Source organism: Saccopteryx leptura, chromosome 6 (genome assembly GCF_036850995.1).
Source record: "Saccopteryx leptura isolate mSacLep1 chromosome 6, mSacLep1_pri_phased_curated, whole genome shotgun sequence".
NCBI lineage: Eukaryota > Metazoa > Chordata > Mammalia > Chiroptera > Emballonuridae > Saccopteryx > Saccopteryx leptura.
In genome coordinates, this window is record NC_089508.1 from 131469639 (window position 1) to 131487982 (window position 18344).

Genomic DNA, 18344 nt, shown 5'->3' on the forward strand with positions numbered 1-18344 from the left:
GTGAGTTTACGACAGAAGTTTTTAAATTAATACCCAGTGGTAAAGCACAGAGTTTTTAGTCCTGTTTTGGTTCTTTTAAAAACAAATTATTATGAAGACAACTGTTCTTATCTGTCAAGGGGATGATCCCATACCTTGAGGATTCAGCATATTGAAAATGTGTATGGGGGAAATGGTAGAAGTTAATTATTTCCACAGTACTAGTCTGTGGTGAGGTTTAATTATCACTTGACATATTTCGTGGGCTAAAATGATGACAGCTTAGAATATCACCAGGAAATCCATTCATTACCATGTGTCGAGTGCTGTATCGAGTAACCCCCAAACACAGATGCTACCCAGACAGATGAACCTGCAGCATGATTTGATAGCTACAGATGTCCCTGGAACTGAAACCCAAACCAAGAACTCCATTCTGACCCTGTTGTCAGCATACAGAGGGAGCTCAGGTGAAACCTATCAGTGTGGTGTGATTCTTGCATCATATTGCAGATGCTAACCTCGTGATGCTCCCAAACCCTTCCCCTTACTGGCCTTCTGCAGACATTCTACATTTATTTATTTATTTAATATTTATTTATTTATTTAATTTTTTTGCGTGAGAGAGAGACAGAGACAGATAGGAAGGAGAAAGATAAGAAGCATAAACTTGTCATTGCAGCACTTTAGTTGCTCAGTGATTACTTTCTCATATGTGCCTTAACTGGGGGCTTCAGCTGAGCCAGTTACCCCTGTTCAAGCCAGTGACTTTGGGCTTCAAGCTAGTGACCTTTGGGCTCAAGCCGGTGACCATGGGGTCCTGTCTATGACCCCATGCTCAAGCCAACTATCCCACGATAAAGCTGGTGAGCCTGCACTCAAGCAGCAACCTTGGGGTTTCAAACCTGGGTCCTCAGCATCCCATGTCAACGCTCTATCCACTACACCACTGCCTGGTCAAGCTATATTTCTAATGAATGTGGTAATTTTTTGTGTCATGTGCTCTGAAGGAATGAATAAAGCTGTTGAAACTGCAGGGGCTGACACAGATTCATTTCCACGTCTTTCTTAGGAAACTGCATGCCTTTCAGGATGGGAAGGCTTGAGAAGCAGCTTCTTGCTTTGGTTGCTGATGGTGATGGTTTGATAAGCCCAGTCTCATCTGTCCATTTAGGAAATAATTACATAATTGTTCCTTTCTCATGAGATTGCTGTAAGAGGACCTGTCTAGAGCGGACCCGTCTGTCCAAATTTCAAATTTCAGTTTGGAGAGTTGTGGGAGAGGGAGCAGATGAAGCCATCTCAGAAATACTAATGCTGTTTGACATATATAAGCTTCATGCTTATCCATTGCTGACAGCAGAGTGCTTTAGGATACCAATGTCATGAATCAGAGGCATTCAGCACATAGTGAGCGACAGGCCGTCCCCGACTGAGCCCCATTTAGATGGTCTGAGAACACACTGGATGTGCCTGGCACACCATCACTCCTTTCTTTATTTGTCCCCTCCACCTCTGGCTTCCATGGCTAGTCCCATGGCCTGTCTTCATGGCTGCACCCCTACCACAAGTTACCTACCTGAATCCCGTGTGGCAGTGGCCGTGCCCTCTTGGGGAGGTCTGTCTCGTGTCCTGGCGCTGCCATTCATAGACTCAACCCAACAATCTGACTTCAGCTCTGGAAGATCCCTGCAGGGATCACCCTTATTTTCACAGGTAAACACAAGCTCAAAAAGGGGAAGGGACAGGTTTGGGTCCCATGGCTCTAGTAAGTAGCAGAGGGGGGAGCTATTACTGACCTGAGCCAATATCCATAGACCTCGGGGCTCTCTGTGGTTTTTCCTCCTTTTCTTCCCCTTCTTCCTTCCCGGGGGGATAGGTGTTCCCTCCTCTCAAGGGTGCACAGTGTCTAACATATCCTAGATATTCAGCCACCATTTCCTAGTCATGTACATTCTAGCTGAGTTTTCTAGTTAAATTGTCTGCTTTGACTTCTGTTTCAAATATTTCTAATTATTTTGTTTTTTCTGTTGTGGGGAAGGGACCACACAAAGGGACATATAATGACAACTGTCATTATTAAAGCCCACCACCCAAAGTCAGATTGTCCTCTGTCACCTTCTATCTAGTTTTCTCAAAGACCCATTTCTACAGAACGTGGAGATCCCATTTCTCTCTAGCAGCGGCAGACCCACAGCCCTGAGGCTGTGGGCACTCCAGCCACAGACTGATGCATTTGTGGTTGTGAATATGAATGTTTCAATCAAAATTGAAACAAACAAGTTGCTGAGGTAATTTGTTTCAAGGCTCCCAGCAGTCCTGTATGGCCAGCTAGGGTTACCTTCCATTTCCCAGGTGAGGTCACACGGCTTACGGAGGACTGGAGGTCTGGCTGGCTGGCTGCCTCAGTTAGGTTGGTGCCCATACACTACCTCTCACAGCAACGATCCTTTGTGAGAGGGTGTCCCTGAGTCCCGCTATCATGGCCTCCCTGGGACCCCAGTCCTGAGGCCTCTCAGCTCTAAGGCAGATCTGCAAGGCCATTTCTAAATGGTCAACCCCTAAGAAGCTTAAGAAGCACAGGCGCCTGTGTTGCCACGCCCGAGGGGAGCGGGAGCAGCCAGGAGGGTCCAGGGAAGCGGAAAGGGCCAGTTGGAGGCCAGGCCAACGCTGTGCTCCGAGCAGGTGAGTGTGCTGGTCCAGACACAGCTGAGCTCCCGCCTCTGATCTCTGACACAGTGAGCTCTGGGCACCGCCACCCTCTCCCCCTCCCACATTCCCTGGAGGCCAAAAGAGAATTCCATTCTGTGGGCAGGAGACCCAAAGGCAGAAACCAACACAATCATTGTAGTAGGACCCCAGTGAATGGCAGGGCAGGAGACTGCCCACAGGTAACCTCATCCCGTACCTGGTGGGGCTGGGGAGGCTGCAGCTCTGCTCCCATGTTCAAGGGGCCAGAAAGAACTTTTGCCCACACAAACCTCTCCTGCCTCCTGGATAGTGCCTAACCCCCCACCATTACTGCTCCATCTCCCTTTTCCTCTTCAACACCCCCAAGTCATTCTGAGTCCTGAAGGAGCCATGGAGGTTCCACTGAGCCACATCGTACTGTCCCTAGGGAACTCATTAAACCTGCTTGCCTCTGTGAGAAAACCAGACACAGGCTTCTCCTGAGGACCATGAGCCCAGTGTCTGTTCCATGTTTATTTTATACAGCAGGTCTCAAACTCGTGGCCCACAGGCCAGATTCACCTGGTGGTCATGTTTTATTTGACTTACATAGTATTGGCCTACAGGGAGTTTTAAAAATATATATCTTAATTTTAGTAACTTGCCAACATTTATAAACAAGGAACTTGTACATACAGATTCAAATAGGACAGTTATCTTGGAAAGTGAGATGGTTTGTAACACTGGGCCAACATGACTTTATAGCAACAAGAGGCTGAAATGAGCAGCCATGTCCTTAGATTGCACATGCTCTCCTGTTTGCCACAGTCCACTCTGATATTGAGACCGAGTGTCTGATGCAGTTTTGAAAAATAAATGTGAACAAGTTGACATAGCAGAAAAACTGCACTCATTAAATTACCCTAGTGGCTTCTATAGGCAAGTGAGTATTTTTATTTTTACACAGATCTAGAACTTACTAATCACAACACAGTAGGAGCAGGTGTCAGTAAGAGGCAGGGCAGGGGTGAGGTAGTAGTGCAGGAAGCAGAGATGAATTTAATGTAAAGGCTGAAGAGGCCCTTACTTATTCAACCCCTCTTTAGACTGGTGAAGCTGGCATCCCTGGGTGGGTCCTTGATTTAGACAGTTAATTCTTCCATTATAATTATTTTCTGATATTTATGCCCTGATCTGTAAATATTCACTCCAGGCTATACGTTTGTAAGTGATTTTCCAGCTTGGTAATTAATATTTTGCCTCTTTATGTAAGTTATGTCTTTAAAATGGATCAGTTGCTTTAAGCATTTAAAAGACATTCTAGGCCCTGGCCGGTTGGCTCAGCGGTAGAGCGTCGGCCTGGCGTGCGGGGGACCCGGGTTCAATTCCCGGCCAGGGCACATAGGAGAGGCGCCCATTTGCTTCTCCACCCCCACCCCCTCCTTCCTCTCTGTCTGTCTCTTCCCCTCCCGCAGCGGCTCCATTGGAGCAAAGATGGCCCGGGCGCTGGGGATGGCTCCTTGGCCTCTGCCCCAGGCGCTGGAGTGGCTCTGGTCACGGCAGAGCGGCGCCCCGGAGGGGCAGAACATCGCCCCCTGGTGGGCAGAGCGTCACTCCTGGTGGGCGTGCCGGGTGGATCCCGGTCGGGCGCATGCGGGAGTCTGTCTGTTTCTCCCCGTTTCCAGCTTCAGAAAAATACAAAAAAAAAAAAAAAAAAAAAAAAAAGACATTCTACATGTATTTTAAAGTAATTGCTTTCCAAAGATATTTCCCACTGATATATTTTTAAACCTAAATATACATTTACAGTACTCAGTAGACCAGAATTGTTCTGATTTGTATATGTATTTTGGTCCTCTGAGTTTAAAAAAGAGACATTTTTAAACTGTCTTTTTAATCAGTGTATTTATTCCTAAGAATCTCTTGGCTCCTCAAGAATCAGTCACATGGTGTTAGAAAAATAATAAACCTATTGTATTCTCCGGCTGATTTAAAATTTAATAAGAGATGGCATCTCCGCCCGAAAGCAAGTGTGGCTTTTAATCTGGGCTCCGAGTGTCCTAGAGCTTGGAGGAGTTGATTACCTCCCTCTGTGTCATCTTCTTAATGTGCAAAATTCAGATGGCAAATGGCTACTGCCCTTGTGTGGTGAGAATTAATGCTTGCTGAGTAGCAAATGTTGTTCCTATAAAATAGTCCTAATTGCTTGCTTTGTATGTTTTCTACTTTATTATTTCTCTTGCCTCTGTAATTGGTTGTTATTGGGTTTTCATTTTTTTTATTAACCATTTTATAAAAACTGTCTTGTGATTTATTATCCCTCATACACTTATTTTTCCTAAATATCATCAACAGAGGCAGGAGGCAGGCAAATACCCCTTGTTTCTAATGGAGTCAGAGCCAGGGGCAGCTTTTCATGGCTGCCCCTTGTAGTTAGAAACAATGATCCCAATTGTTAGCTGCTGTGAAATTAAGGGACTTGTATGATGCCAAGGAGACTGCCTAGAAAATATCTTAAGTGACAGTGAGAGGCCAAGATTAACAGGATCTGCATGGAGACTGTAAACTCCTTCCTTAAAGGAGGAACAGAGCAAGATGGTCCCACTGAGCTTGGGACAGGCATCGTAAGTTGCAGTGACCACATCATGTGGCACACTATAGAAAAGGGCAAGAAAAATCTTCCCTGCATAGAGCAGAGAAGCCCAAAGTCCATTCTCCCAACAGGTTGGCTCTTCCACCTTTCCAGCCGGCATTACCTGGGGACTTTCTCGGACTCATCTTCCACGTGTAACCTTGCATTGTCTACTCTTGTGTTCTCTAGTTTTCTGTGTGGTTTTTCAAACGTATGTCACCAGACATTCTGAGTATGATCTAACTAGCTAGCTGTATTACTTTCGGCAAGTTACTTAATCTTCTGTCTTGTTTTTCTCACCTGTAGAGTAGTGGTAATAATAATTGTATCTATTTTATATGACAGTTATATGGATTAAATACATATAAAAAAGCTCAGTGTGGTATTGGCCCACCTACTGAGCAGGCCTTGTGTTAGCCATCACTGTCGTCTATGATTCACCTGCATTGGGACTGGGCTTGTGTCTTGTTAGTTGGCCTATAGTACTGGAAACTAGAGTATCTTTAGTGAACACTTACTGAAATGAATTGGGTTAGAAAGCCTTGGATTTAGTGCACCAAGTTATTTTCTTTCATCAAAACTAAATAATAACATTTACCCACTATTTCGGGAAGAACAGGCAATGGTAAGATGCAAATTTTATCTGTGCAGGCTTCTGTTTCTGGCTATCTGACTACTTAGCTGATTCTTCTACTTAAAAAAAATTTTTATGATGGATAAAACATTTAAATAGTATATATTTTAGTGACATCAGAGGCAAGAAAGGGACCTAAGAGGCCAAGACCTCAGTGAAAGTTGAAAATCAGCGTTCAGAAGCTGCCTTTCACTTTGAGGGCATTTGCCCAATGCAGGTGACCAAAGCTCAAGAGACACAGGGATGGTAGCTAAGCACAGAACATGCCAGTTTTTCAGGAAACCCGTGTACCTAAACCCCATGTACCAATAGATAACACGTCTATTGTAAAGGTGGCAGAGAAGCAAACACGTCCTGCCTCCAATCAGGGAGGAGGGATTGCCTGCCTTGAACCTTTTGCTGGGTAGAGGGTCAAAATATCTCATTTGAGAACTAGAACCATGAGCTGTGTTTCCACCCCAATTCCTATAACAGACTGGTCCGAGAAACCCTCAAGCCAAGAATACAGCTTACAGCATTTCTGAATGGTAGTCTTCCAGGTTCATGGTAAATACCACTTCTGTTTGGAAGAACCCTCCAAAACAAAGGCCTCAAATAATTCAAGGAATATGAGCTCACAGTAAAAATAACATTTTTAATATTAGAATATAAAATAAGTTTAAAAAAAGACACCAAAGTGAGAACCTATAAAAATAGAACTTCAGATACAGGGATTAATAAATGTAAAATTAAAAAAAACTATATATACATTATAAGAAAAAAAAAGGGAGCTGAAATGCGAACAAAGAGTGAAACTACAATAAATGACCTCGATTGTTTGAAAATAATCAAGTGAAATATCTAGAAATGAAGACTATACTTGAAATTGAAAAAAATTAATGAATTTAAGAGCAAATTTAGACTTAACTGAAGAGAACTAGGAGGTAGATCTGAAGACATAACCCAGAATGCACACAAGGTAACACATGTGCCCCTCAAGTGCACAAAGTTTAAGAATATTGTCACAAGCTAAACCAGACAGTAATTCTTATAAACGTTCTGTCCTTGATGCAATTAAGGCAGAAATTTTAAAAAGATGAGTGGAAATACTTTCATATATTTGAAGATGAAATACTTTTCTAAGTAATACATGAGTCAAAGGAAATAAGATGAGAAACTCTAACTAAACAACAAATACTGCATATTGAAATTTGTAGAATGCAGCCAATGGGGAAAGTAGGGGGAAATTCATCATCTTAAGGAATTCCAATAGAAGAAATAAAAGGCCCAAACTTAATGAACTAAATATTTAACTTACAAAGAATAGCAGAGTAACCCCAAATAAAAGAGAAGAAAGTAAATAAAGAACAATATTAGAAAAGAATAGATGAGATGAAAACAAATACAACAGAAAGGATAAACAAAGACAAATGAAGACTCTTTGAAAAAATCAATGAAACCTACAACAGTTTGCAAGAAAATAAAGATGAGGGGGAGGAAGGGAGATGAAGATGGAGAGGGAATAAATATATAATATGAGGAATAAAAAGGGGTGTCATTATCGAAGCAGCAGAAATTAAAACAACAGAATATTTTGTCAATAAATTTTAAGGCTCTACTGGTAAAATTCCTTAAAAAAAAGTAAAATAAGACTTTCCAAAAATTCAGTAGAAATTAAAAACCCATTCACTCGTAGAATCAGATTTCTAACTAGACGTCTTCCCACAAAGCTGATAGCAGATCGAGGTATCAATGGTTACTAGCAATGTCAGATGAGTTCTTCCAGAATGCAGAAAAAGTGGGAACACCTATGAGTTAGAATAAATCTCATAACACCTATGAGATAGCAAAACCTAGCAAGAATTATGTGTAAGAAAGAAAGACAAGCTTTAAGTATACTGTAGTTGTAAGTCCTGTCTGGAGAGGACCCTCGGCCTCCCTCCCAAAGAGGGGAAAGCCCTTTCTTCTCATGTGTCTCCTTTACTTTTATGTAAATTATTCACTCTCACACTTCTAGTCACCAAATATGTGGAGGTTTTCCCTCACACCAAGCAATTCTCTGCAACACCAGCGGGGTGTCTTACAATTTCACTCAGTTCTAACACTGTCAACCAGCAGATAGCATAAAATTGACAGGTCAAGGGCACAGTCCCATGACACTGCCCCTACACACACTCAGACTTCAGATGTCTGTGAAAAGCCCAGGTCATTACCTGTGATTCTGACCAACCAGCTATTGATTGGAGGTTTCAATGACCCCCTCATTGAGCTTGATTAATTTGCTAGAGTGGCTCACAGAATTCAGAAAAAAACACTTAGTTACATTGCTAGGTTATTAAACTGGTACATTTGTTAGTTTGTTAAAGGATAAGACAAAGGTTACAGATGAACAGCCAGATGCAGAGACAGGTAGGGCAATAGTCCATGCCCTCTCTGGGTATACTATTCTCCCAGAACCTCCATGTGATCACCCTCTGGGGGCTCCCTGAACCCCATACTATAGGGATTTTATGGAAGTCTCCCAATTTTATGGAAGCTTCCTAATGTAGGCATGACTATCTCTGTTTTCAACCCTTCTCCTTTCTCAAGAGGAGGTGGGGATGGGTCTAAAAATTTCCAAGTTCCTAACCATGGCTTGATCTTTCTGGTGACCAGCCCTCATCTAGGAGCCCACCCACAGTGCCTCATTAGAACAAAACACATGCCTGTTACCCAGAAATTTATAAGGGTTTCAAGAGCCCTGTGTCAGGAACAGAGGTCAAAGACTGAAGGTCAGAACAGAAGACGCTCCTAGTGCCCTTAGGGAATTCCGTGGGTTTCAGGAGCTCTGTGCCAGGACCCCAGAGCAGAGACCAACATATATTTTCTATTATCTCACAGTTCTAAGCAAAAATTAGCAAACTCAATTTAGCAGTGTGTTAATAAAAGATAATAAACCATAATAATTTGGGTTAATCCCCAAAATATATTGGGTTGCCACTGTGAGTATCCTTATGTATTTCTACCACAGCAATGATTTTAAGTGGAAAATTTATATGATCATCTCACTGGATGTCAGGAAAGCATTTGAAAAATCTATTATCCATGATTTTTATAGGAATAAGATTCTTTGAAAAGGAAGACTAGAATGGAAGAGATCTTATTTAACTTAAAGTATTATTTAAAAAAAAACCCACAGCAAACAAATGAATAAATATCATAATAGGTTTCTCACTGTTGGGAAAGGTGGTTACATATAGGGGAAGGGAAAAGTCTAGAAGGTACTTACTTGCTGGATTGGAGTTGGAATGATCAACAAGAACTCACAAGTGTGTGTCTGTGGTGTATAACATTTCCTGGTTTTGCTGAGATGGACCAGAGCAGTGCCACCCCAGCAGCAATGAATATTCATAGCACCCAGCCTCTCCACTAAAGGGACAGGAACTAAAGAAATAGCTGACTCCGGTGCTGGAGCAGGAAAAGTACACAGTGAATCTGAGATATCGTTTTGTTCCAGAAAGTAAGGCAGTGCTCAAAGTGCTGTAAGGGCTTGTCAAAAGGGCACGGTAGCCAGCTTGAAAGGGCTCGCACAGGCCACATCTGGACAACTTGGGCTTAACAAAAAAGAAAGAAAGATAGTAATGGATCTGTGGAAGATTGTATTTTGCAAAGGCAGCCTCAGCAGTATCTCCCATTTTACACATTCTTTCCACCCCATCGTCATAGCTTCAGCCATCTGACTCCAGCTCCATCAGAGACCCTGAGCCAGAACCACAGCTGTGAGCTTCCAGGGTCCAACCTACAGAAATGTGAGAAATGATTACATGCCTGTTATTGTAAACCACTAAGTTTTCTGGTGATTTCTTGCATAGCAACAGATAATCATAATAGATTTGGGGACCCGGTTATGGAATGGTGCCATACCCCCCAAATCAGCATGTGTCACATTGGTTAGAGGCCCTGTGGTAGTGTGTCAGCAGGAACCTGAAGGAGGCTTCTTGTGAGCTTAAAGGGAAGATGTGATTAAAAGTTGAATGGAAGAGGATCCTTGATGTGGGCAAGTGATAGATAGCTTGGAAATACTGTAATAACATAATAGAAAACATACCAAATGAACCTAATGATCCAAATAAAGAGATTATAAGACAGAATATTAAAAGGAACCCCTGGCTCCTTCTTGCCATGATAAAACATGAAAGAAGAGAGGTGGGCTAAGGAGCAAACTATTAAAAATAAAGGAGCTAAGACTCACTGGGTTTGAAAATAAAACGTTCTTATTCCTAGGTTCTGAAAGATGGCAAAGTGGTCAAATTAGGAAAAGATTTCAGAGCAAAGATCAAATCCATGATGAGCCTATAAGCTTCATCTTTAAAATTTCAGAAAAATGTAAGGTACCATAGAGCCTTACAACCAGAAAAATAGAGGGAGAAAAGGGTACTCTAAGGATCTTAAGGATATGTGTTTTTTGTTGTGGAACAATAGGATTTCTAGTATCTTAAGAGCATTGGCCCATAAAAGCCTTGCAGAGAGCTCAAGATTTAGGAGGTTTTATCTCGCAGAGATTTTGTAGGTTTGGCTTTTGTCTGAGAGTATGTATTGGTAAGGCTTCTCTGCAAAAATAGAACCACCAGGATGCCTCTATATAGAACAAGATTTATTTTAAGGAGTTAAATCACACAATTGTAGAGGCTTGGCAAGTTGAAAATCTGATTGGGTAGGACAGCAGATTAGAGACTCAGGAAAGAATTCCAGTTCTTGCTCAGAGGTCGGGTTCTGATCTATTAAGGCCTTCAACTGATTGGGTGAGGCCCACCCACAGTATGAAAAGTAATCTACTTTGCACAAAGTCTACCAATTTAAATGTTAATTTTATTCATAAAAACACCTTCACAGAAACATCCAGATGAATATTTGACAAAAATCTAGGCACTCTGACCCAGCCAAATTAATATATGAAATTAACCTGACATACTACATTATAAACTGGTTCATTAAAAACTCTCAAGTAAGCCCTGGCCGGTTGGCTCAGTGGTAGAGCGTCGGCCTGGCGTGCAGGAGTCCCAGGTTTGATTCCCGGCCAGGGCACACAGGAGAAGCGCCCATCTGCTTCTCCACCCCTCCCCCTCTCCTTCCTCTCTGTCTCTCTCTTCCCCTCCCGCAGCCAAGGCTCCATTGGAGCAAGGTTGGCTCAGGCACTGAGGATGGCTCCATGGCCTCTGCCTCAGGCACTAGAATGGCCCTGGTTGCAACAGAGCAACTCCCCAGATCGGCAGAGATCCACCTGGTGGGCATGCCAGGTGGATCCCGGTCGGGCGCATGTGGGAGTCTGTTTGACTGCCTCCCTGTTTCCAACTTCGGAAAGATATAAAAAAACAAAAAACAAAACAAACAAAAAATCCTCACGTATATATTTTTTAAAGATCATACAAGTTTGAGCTGAAAGGATCAGAAACAGCACAAACTGAAGGGCTCCTGAATGCCCTAGCTTCTATGGTAGGAAGCAGGCTGAGAATTCCACTTAACTAGAAACACAGGCTACTTTTTGTGGAAAAGAAGAATGATTCAGAGGACGGATCCTAGAGCCATGGAGGAATTATTTCTGGCCAGGGTAGACCTGAGTCGTAATCAAGGAACTAAAAACAAGTATGTGCTGGATTTCAGAACTTCCATGGCTCAGTAATGGAAGCGTGCCCTCCCATGTTCTTCCTTTACTAATAGAAACACATGTGGAAGATACCCTGTACCTCACCATTGTAAGTTGGTATGATGGTATGATGTGTGTGTGTGTGTTGGGGGGGGGGGGTTATGTGATTTTTTAAGATTACAAGTCTTCAGATTAAGAGAAATAGTACTCAAGAAGCTAAACCCAAGGAACCTTCCCTGCAGAAGCTTATTGGAATATGGACTTAATTTAGATGACAAGATCCTGGATTTTGTGCGATGCCCTAATAGAATTGGGAATATTAGGTAGAAGATTATATGTGTGCATGTGGGAGGTATGTGAATTGTGGATAGAGGCTGGAACATAAATATATTTTCCAAAGATGACTGTAAGACTATCTCCTATCATGGTTTCCTAGTGTGACTTTAACTTTTCTTCTGTCAAGAGATTGAATTTCTCTCTCTTTCCTTGAATCTGGACAGGCTTGTGATTATGGAAGAAGTGATGCTACATGACTTCTAAGGCTTGGTCATAAAAAGTGATAAGCTTTCATCTAAAGCCATAACATCCTGAAAGTGTCCCATTGCGTGTGATCTCAAAAAGTAATAAACCTTCCACTTTGCTGGCTGAATCACTCACAGGGATGCTCTAAATTTGCATGTAAAAGGTCTGACTACTCTGAGCTTAGCATCCTGTGAGAAACTCAAATCAGCCAATGTGGGAAGACCAAAAAGAGAGGCTCTGATACTACATGGCAAGAGAGGTTCAACAACCTTCCAGCTAGCTAGTCCCCTAATCTTCCAGCTTCATCTGTGGTTCGACTTCAACCACATAAGGGACCCTGAACCAGAAGACCCTAGCTGAGTCTTTCCCAGATTCCCAACTCATTGAAACTCCGAAAGGTAATAAAGTAAGTGTTGTTGCTTCAAGCCACTAGATTTTTGAATGACTGGTTATACAACAAAAGAAAAGATTATGATGCATTAAATAAAATAGGAATCCATGAGCCCACTCTTTTTGTTCTTGTTGTTTTGTTTTGTTTTATGAGCCCATTTTTACATAAATGCATAAGTAAATGTTACTAAAGGAAAGCTCTTTCTAATGGGAGAATACCAGATAAGGAATATAGGAAGAATGATGGAGTTTAAAAAGTCATCAATGAATACTGAAAACCAGTATTCGAAATTTGATGTCAAATAAAATATTTATATATTCTGAAAGTGTCTCTTTGCCAATATATTTTAATTACAAGGAGAAAAATACTACCCTTACTATGGAGACACTTGATGAATACCACCTTAACTAAGCGATTAAAGCTAACATCACAAATACTGGGAAAAGCCAACAACATGAGCCTCTTGATATGAAGTACTGAGGAGGACAAAAATGTCAGTTCTGTGGTATTCCTGTGAAACAGTTATCACATGAATCATATCATGAGAAAACATCAGACAAATCCAAGTGGAGGAATATTCTACAAAATAGCTCTCCTGAACTCTTCAAAAATATCAAGGTGAAGAAACACAGCAAAAGTTTCTTCCAGATAAAAGGAAACTCAAAAAATGTAACAACTAAATGCAGTGTGATCCTGGGTTGGATCCTGGACTAAAAAAGAAAAATAGCTATATCGAACCCTATTGGGACAATTAACAAAATTTGAATATGGACTGTGGATTAGATGTTAGTGTTGTAGCAATGCTGATTTTTACAACTGTACTATAGGAAGATGTCTTGATCTCAGGAAATCTATACTTTAGGGTTAAAGGAATGTGATGATGCCTTTAACTTGTTCTCATATAGTTCTCCAAAAAGTGTGTATATTTATATGTGTGCCTACATGTGTGTATATATTATGTCTTTTATATAATATATATTTGCATACATATTAGAGAGAGAGAAATGATAAGCAAATAGGGCAAAATGGTGAATCTGATAAAAAGTATAGAGTTCCTTGCACTATTCTTGCTATTTTCCACTAAGTTTGGAGTTGTATCAAAATAAAGTGATAAACCTATAGCAAATAGTGTTCTCAATAGCATCATTGAAGCATTCCTTTATAGATCATAAGCAAAATAAGGGTACTTGCTATGTGTCTGCTAGTGAATGTTGTACTGGAGGTTTCAGCTAGTGAAATAAGGCAAGAAAAAGAAATAAATAGTATAACAATTGGAAAAAAAGAAACAAAACTCTCAATTTTCACAAATGACATAGTTGCATAGAGAAGCCAAAAGACTCTGAATAAATTATTAGGATTAACTAATGTATTTTAACCAGGTTGTTAGCTACAAAATTAATATATAAGATTTAATTACATTTCTATATAACAACAACAAAGAGAAAATATAGTTTTAAATGATACCATGATCACTGGCATCAATATTACAAAGTTTTAAAAATGAATATAATTAATGTATGTAAGATATTCATAGAAGAAAACTTGTCACAATTTATTGAAGGACCTAAATTAATGGATAAGAAAGCTCAATATTGCAAAGAAGTTCATTCTTCCTCCAAATGATTATTTACTTTCTATCAGGTGTATGTATATAGGTAATTTGAAAAGCTGGTTCCATTAAAACAAAGGGTCAGAAATAGTGATGGCCATCCCAAAGAAAAATCACAAATTGGGGTGGGGTGGGAGAGGGTTTTATACACTGCTGGGGAGCATATAACTTGCATAATTTCTTCAGAAAACAGTTGTTCTTCATATAGCTGATAGTGCTCATACCTAGTACCCAGGCATTCCACTCCCAGGTATATACTTTCAGAGAATTCTTACAAATTTGTGTTGGGAGACTTGAACAAGAAAGTTCTAGCAGCTTTGTTTAAAACTATAAATAGCATTGGGGAACAAAATTTTTGTTGCATCCACAAAAACACTTGTTCTTACCTAACTCAAGTGTGCTGATCTCAAATCTGACATTAGTTTTTCTCTGTAAGCTACAGTTTTTTTGCAAGTAAAGATTTTATGTTTTCATCTTGTAAAATTTTCAACATTTAGTTTAACATAATGAAGTAGAATATCTTCTTGGGCATCATCTTTGTGAAAATATAATCATTTATATAATGCAGTAAATACACTAATACACTAAAGATATAATCACATCAGAATTTGTCTAAAATTTCAAAATAGAACATATTAAAACATTTATTTTAATCATAAAATTTGTGCAAAACTTATTTAAATTCTATTCAGGCAAAAATTTGCATTTGTAGCTCTTGCATTTGTGTACTTGTTGTGGACAATCTCGTTTGATGCTCTAGCAGCAGTCTGCTTATCACTAACAGCTCCAAGATTTTTGGGAAACTTATTAAGGTGACTGTTCAGGAAGTGAATCTTAATGCTCATGTTACATCTAATGTCGCGAAAAGCCAACAGCATCCTTTGAACCAGAAGTTCATAGTTTTCTCCTTTTTTATTGCCAAGGAAGTTCTTTGTAACTGCCACAAAACACTGCCATGCTGCTTTCTCCTCCTTATTCATCTTCCTGGCAAATTCTTTGTCACATATGAGGGTTCGAATTTGAGATCCATTGAATACACCTGCTTTTATCTTCTCAAAAGACACGGCAGGGGAAGCAGAAATAATATGTTGAAAGCATTCACTTTCTCTATTCAAAGCCTGAATGAACTGCTTCATTAAGCCAAGTTTGATGTGAAGTGGGGGAGAAATGATACTGTCTCGATTAACTACAGGTTCATTCAAAATATTTTGCATCCCTACTTCCAGAGGTTTACGTTTCAGCCACTCTTTCTGTGTCCAGTGTTACTCCCGAGCTCGGCTGTTCTACAAACACAGAAAGCAAGGATACTTCGTGAAACCTCTCTGTTGACCTAGCAGGAAATTTACCATTTTAAGATCCATACAAATGATTCAGTTATGCTCTTCATACTTCAGAAAGTCAAGGACAATTTTTATGTCATTATAATCTTCTCGCAAATGAGTTCAATAACCAATTGGAACTGCTGAAAATAGGCAATATATGCACGTATCACAAATGATGAAATATTACGTCTTTGGCATTGAAGTGTGTAACGACCACTTATATAACAGAAGGTGTCAGGACTATTCTTACATTTACGCCTACTTGAAGAAGCCATGATTCAATCTTAAAACAAAATAGGATGTTTTTATCAGATAATAATTTTTTACATTTAAAAACAACTACAATTATGTAAAAGTGATGTTTGTAAAACATTAATTGCCATGTGGTTATGTTCAATCTAAGAGTCATTGCCCTTTAACTCCAATTTAAAAACCAATGCATGCCATTAACTATAACAAAAAGAAATTAAATTTGCATAAAAACTAGAACATGCACCAAAAAACAGATTTCAGATTTGGAATCAGCGATGCAGAAATATATAGAAACAGTTCTAAAACCTCATGCAACAGAAAATGAAAAAAAATTGTTCCCCAGTGTAAAGGTTTAATAACAGAAGAGTGCATTTAGTAACAGAAGAGTGCATTTAGTAACAGAAGAGTGCATAGTCTATAGCAGTGGTTCTCAACCTGAGGGTCGCGACCCCGGCGGGGGTTGAACGACCAAAACACAGGGGTCGCCTAAAGCCATTGGAAAATACATATTTATTATACAATACATAATGATATAGAAAAGGAAGGAAGGGAGGAAAGGAGGAAGGGAGGGAGGGAGGGAGAAAAAGAAGGAAGGAAGGGAGGGAGGGAGGGAGGGAGGGAGGGAGGGAGGGATAGTCTAGAATACTGCACCACAACGAAAATGAATGAATTACATCTACAAGTAATAATATTTTAGGACCATAATATTGAGCATAAAGAAGCAAGTTACAGTAAAGGATGTCTTCATATATAAGTAAAAATTAAATAACTTATTTGGATAATCATTGTCTTATTTTATATGCTACCTATTTTTTATAAATACTTTATTTTTATTCAGGAGTTATTTTTAAATAGTTAAACAAATTTTTAATGCTTATTTTGATTAGAGAGAGGAAGGGACAGAGTGAGAGAGAGACTGAAACAGGAATATCAATTTGCTCCTGTATGTGTCCTGACTGGGTATCGAACCGGCAACCTCTGCACTGCAGGATGATGCTCTAACTAACTGAGCTATCTGGCCAGGGCTCAAAATAGTTTTAAGTAAAATATTCATCACAGCATTGGTTATAATAATATTTTTAAATAATAAAAAGTAATTGACTAAAATAATCATGATATATCCATGCCGTAGCACACTAAGAAGCTGTTTAAAACAATGTTGCACAAGTATGTTTGTTGAAAAATAAATTGTTCACAGTATATTTCTTTTTATTGTGACAGAGACAGAGAGAAAGATAGACAGACAGGAAAGGAGAGAGATGAGAAGCATCAATTATTCGTTGCTGCAGCTTAGTTGTTGATTGATCACTTTCTCATATGAGCCTTGAAAGGAGGGCTACTGCAGAGTGAGTGACCCCTTGCTCAAGCAGTGACCTTGGGTTCAAGCCAGCAACCTTGGGTTTCAAGCCAGTGACCATGGGGTCATGTCTATGATCCCACGCTCAAGCCAGCAACCCCGTGCTCAAGCTGGAGAGCCTGAACTCAAGCCTGCAACCTCAGGGTTTCGAACCTGGGTCCTCTGCATCCCAGTCCGATGCTCTATCCACTAGTCAGGCCACCGTATACTTACTTCTAAGAGGAAAAAAGCAAGTTATAAAGAGAATATATATTGTTGGATTCTATTTTTCAAAACAATGAGATAAATGTAGAGGTATGTAGAACAAAAAAAAAATCAAGAAATTTATCTCTAAATAGTCAACTTGAATAATTTTTCTTTGTACCTATCTGTATTTTCTGATATTACCCTGGAATAAACAAGGCATGGTCCCTGCCCTGAAGGAGGAGTTCAGCCTATGTATAAATAATAAGCTAGTGTCATATGTACTACTAAACATTATGACACTTTATGACTCTTATTAACACAAGTGTTCACTGCCTCTTTGCTTTCTTCTATGAACCAAAGAAAGTCCTATTAATTTCAGTCCACTTTCTACCCTCTCTTCTCTCCTTCCTTGCTCGTTAAGAGGCATGTGGGCCCACGTGCTAAAAGGACAAAGAGATTTCAGGGAAGAAAAGCCAGGGTGGCCAGGAGTGAAGAGGTTAAGGCCGCAGTGGGGAGAGATACCTGGGGCAGGAGGAGATGTGAGGGAAAAGGAGGCAGGAGGCAAAACAGATGCTGACAGATGTTACCATCAATTAGATATTTGTGTCCCGGTAATTGTTTTAGGAAAAAGCAAGTCAAGAATTGGTGTTATTTGTTAAAATTATTTTTGACCTCAGGGTTGTATTCCTTTGACCACAGTACTCTTCCTAGGCTGGACCTTATGGGTTCTGGATTTAATAGATACACAAGAATAGCAGTCTTGAGCACCCGGAGGATGGAGTTATGTAAAACTCCATCACCAGGCATAAAAGCAAATGGGCATTGTGAAGAAATACATCGCATATAAGGAACTAGTGACTGTAGTGAATTGTATAAGACAGGATCAACAATCAATTCCTGATACTTCATGCTGGGGCTTAGATCTTCCCTGGCTGGAGCTTGCCCCACTTAGAACCAGCTTGCAGAAGGAAGAGCAAGCCTTGGATAGCTGGGGAGTGGTAAGAGGGCTTACTTACACTCACTGACCTTTCTGAGACTCCTGTGATACGGAAACAATTTGTATCCAATACTTTAGGATGATTTGTTAACTTTAACATGCAAACACCTATTTCCGGAGGTTTTTAATTCTTTTGGATTTTTTTGTTTTGTTCTTAAAATGCACCCAGTCTATCTTCCAAGTTGCCTGCT

The 18344-nt window shown here is 40.2% G+C and overlaps 1 protein-coding gene across 2 annotated transcripts in view; it reads left to right on the plus strand.

Annotated features, from left to right (window-relative positions):
* FSTL4 (follistatin like 4) overlaps positions 1-18344 on the plus strand; it is a 592181-nt gene that overhangs the window by 54724 nt on the left and 519113 nt on the right. The gene's annotated exons all lie outside the window — the stretch shown is intronic.